The sequence below is a fragment of the Lactuca virosa genome, chromosome 2 (genome assembly GCF_052849685.1).
Source record: "Lactuca virosa cultivar CGN04683 chromosome 2, Lactuca_virosa_CGN04683_v6, whole genome shotgun sequence".
NCBI lineage: Eukaryota > Viridiplantae > Streptophyta > Magnoliopsida > Asterales > Asteraceae > Lactuca > Lactuca virosa.
This window is the reverse complement of record NC_136427.1, coordinates 306,318,907-306,321,096: the sequence shown is the minus strand read 5'-3', so window position 1 is coordinate 306,321,096 and position 2,190 is coordinate 306,318,907. Positions and strand designations below refer to the sequence as shown.

General features: G+C 33.1%; 1 pseudogene across 1 annotated transcript; it reads left to right on the top strand.

Annotated features, from left to right (window-relative positions):
• The first annotated feature begins 373 nt into the window (after positions 1–373).
• On the top strand, positions 374–1,936 carry LOC145161596 (anaphase-promoting complex subunit 6-like; annotated as a pseudogene). Its single transcript, XR_013738550.1, has 7 exons — positions 374–402; positions 641–743; positions 837–1,006; positions 1,083–1,208; positions 1,281–1,355; positions 1,457–1,583; positions 1,674–1,936. The product of XR_013738550.1 is annotated as an anaphase-promoting complex subunit 6-like (transcript).
• Positions 1,937–2,190: the final 254 nt, after the last annotated feature.

The window sequence follows — 2,190 nt, the reverse complement described above, 5'->3', positions numbered from 1 at the left end:
CCACACCGGTTGATTCGAGTACCTTTTTCGTTTCACTTACTGTAATCGATTGGGAGTTTCTTTCTTCCAGTTGACAAGTTCGACATGGAAATCAACAACGCATACCGACACTGATGATGGTGGTGGTTGCCGGTGGCGGTGGCTTCTGTGTCTCTCTCTCTCTCTCTCGCTCTCTCTCTCTCTCTCTCTACAGTTTAGGGTTTTCCAGTTTCTTTCCTCAAGAATTTCAGGTTACGTTTTCTAAGCCACAAAACCCATTTTGTAGATTGCTTTGGAAACTGATTCGGTTTCCTTGAATGACAGATTAAGAGATTAATTTGAGATTGTTAAAGCTGATGGAGGTGATTGCATCCAGAACATGACACGACTATAATTTGGCTTCAACAAAAGCCCAACAAGCAGGTATATATATGAATATATACTTTCTAATAGGGGCAAATTTAACACAAACCCAATACTCAGAACAACAGTTTATGAAATAGGTTAGTTTTGTTGGAAGTTTAAAGCATTCCCTTTTTTCCACTGCTAAAAACAAGCTTTTCCCTTCTTATATGATCACCGTTGACAAGAATCCAGTAAGAGGAGATTTCACCACCATTCAACAAGCTATTGATTCTCTCACTTTTTTGAATCTTATTAGAGTTGTTATCAAAGTTCATGTACGAGTTTACAAGCATCTGAATCTACAGTTTGCTCAAGAAGATGGCTGGCTTTCTTCATTCTATTCATGTCTGATAAAAAAAGTACCTAAATACATCCAAAACAACCATGTAACATTCATCAAAACATTTTATACTTTCCAATATATAATATTTTTCATTTTTGATTATTTTCAGTACGATAAAGCAAGTATTGTGGAAGAAAAATTCAATGAACTCGAAAAAGAAGACACATCAAATCAATCCTTGAGTTGTACACTAAAAAACAACGCATATCTTTTAGCATGTAAAACTGAATAATATCATCAATGTGGCGAATATCAGAAATGCTTTGAATTGACTTCAGTGTAAGTTCACCTTTTTAAATAAACAATCTGACTAATTATATATATTTAGATTTATATAATGATTCTTTAATTTCAGATTACTTGAAAATGATCCATTCCATCTTAAAAGCACAATGGTTCATATAGCATCAGCTATGGAGCTTGGACATTCAAATGAACTTTATCTCATGGCTTGCAAGTTAGTCAAGGACTACCCTCAAAAGTTAGAAAAACTATATTTAAAAAAAAAAACTTTTTTTTATAAAAAAATTTCTAATATTTTTGGTTTCCAAAGGGCGATATCATGGTTTGCTGTTGGCTGCTGCTCTTATTGTATCAATAAGTATGACCAGTCACGCCGTTATTTCAGGTAAATAAATCCCAATATTTTACTTTTTACTTTTTACCCATAAATTTACATAATACCAATAAATTTACATTTCTTTATTTGATTTATTATTAATATGACAGCAAGGCAACTAGCTTAGGAAGGAACTTTTGCCCCTGGTTGGATAGGATATGAGAATGCTTATGTAGGCAAAGAAGAAGGTGATCAAGCTATGTCTGGTTATCGAACTGCTGCATTTTTATTTCCTGGGTAATTTATCTTTTTTCTTTTATTTAAATTAAAAAATATATAATATTATCAAAGTGTAATATGATTAAATTATGTGTTTTTAATCTTTAGGTGTTGACTTACCTACTTTATATATTGGAATGGAGTACATGCGTACCTAGGGATGAGCTTTAGAACCGGACCGGTTCGGAACCGGAACCGGTATTCGTATATTATAAGAACCGGGAACCGGACCGCCGGTTCCGGTTCCGGTCCCGGTTTTTCTGTTATTTTTCAAAATAGAACCGGTTTAAAATATTATAGATGATATGTTATCTTCCGGAGCTTGTAAATGATTCAATATTTAACCAAATTATGACTTTTTACATTCTAAATTGAAGTACAAACACTAAATTACATGATGAAAAAAGAATCAAGTAGTTTCGACTTCATATGAGTGAGTTATGCGCATTTTAAAAGCGGGACGGATTTAAAAAAACAAATGTTGAAACAGAAAATACGCAACATTGATATGTTGTCTTCCGAGGTCTATAACTGATTCAATATCTAACCAAAGTATGTGTTTTTATAGTCTAAAATGAACTACAAACACCAAATTACATGCTGGAAAAAAAATTAAGTAATTCCG